Consider the following 1,117-nt stretch of genomic DNA (forward strand, 5'->3'; position numbering starts at 1 on the left):
TTTTTTTTTTTTTTTTTTTTTTTAATGGAGGTTTCGCTGTGGTGCTCAGGTTTGCCTTGAACTGAACACAGAGCATCCTTCTGTTTCAGTGTCCTGAAAGGCAGAGACCTTATATGTGTACCAGTACACCTAGGCTTCAAGGGCTTCAGAATAAGCAATATTTAACTGACTGCTAAATCTATGAAGTAGAGACAGCAAGATCAATTCCACAGAAAGACTGTATGGGATGAGAGGTCTTCCTTTGCCAGGTGTTAATGTGGTACCCAGTTCTTCAGAGGTTGTTTTATGAGTGGCTAGTAATACCAACCCTAAATTAAACAAGCATTCATATCAATGGCCACAGTAGCTAGATAATCCCCTAACGTCCAAAGAAGGGCATTTTCCTGACTACCCCCAGTGCTCTAAGTGTCTCCCTAGATCCCCTTCTCTCTTGTCTTTGTTGCTCATTAGCAGAGCTCATGGCTGACATCTTCCCAAGCTTAATAACAAGGTCTCCTGAACTGCCCAGGATGTGTGGCTCCCATGCCTTCCAATCTTGCTCTCTCATCAGTCTTGCTACTGGCTCTTTTGGTCCCCATTAAGGTCTTTCATCCACCTTTCCACCCCCTCACCAAGAGCATCTGCCCATCCTACATGAAATGCCTGCCAATCTTCTCTGCCCTGAGTCAAGCTGAAAATTCAGTCCCTTCTTTCTAAAACTACAACCAGTGCTACTTCTACAGGGCAGGGTCTGCAAACTAATGCTCCATTCCACAACTAATGCTCCATTGTTGCTAAGAAAAAAAAAAAAAAAAAGAAAGAAAGGAAGGAAGGAAGGAAGGGAGGAAGAAAGAAAGAAAGAAAGAAAGAAAGAAAGAAAGAAGTCTGTTTGTTACCAGTTCTGTGTTGGAGCAAGAAAAGACGCTTTACTGGGAGTTGGCCTAGTTCATGCAAGTCCCCAGGGAAAAGAAACACTCTTATAAATGGCATTTTGTCATATTCTATCTGGAAAACTATAGGCTGAATGGTGTTTGCGAGCTTCCCTGGGAAAGTAACCACATTTGGAGCAATGTCGCTATGGAATAGGTTGAGATTTACCAACCAATACAACATACAGATTCATTCCTCAAAGGAGGGT

This window comes from Mus caroli, chromosome 16 (assembly GCF_900094665.2).
Source record: "Mus caroli chromosome 16, CAROLI_EIJ_v1.1, whole genome shotgun sequence".
In the NCBI taxonomy this organism is placed as follows: domain Eukaryota; kingdom Metazoa; phylum Chordata; class Mammalia; order Rodentia; family Muridae; genus Mus; species Mus caroli.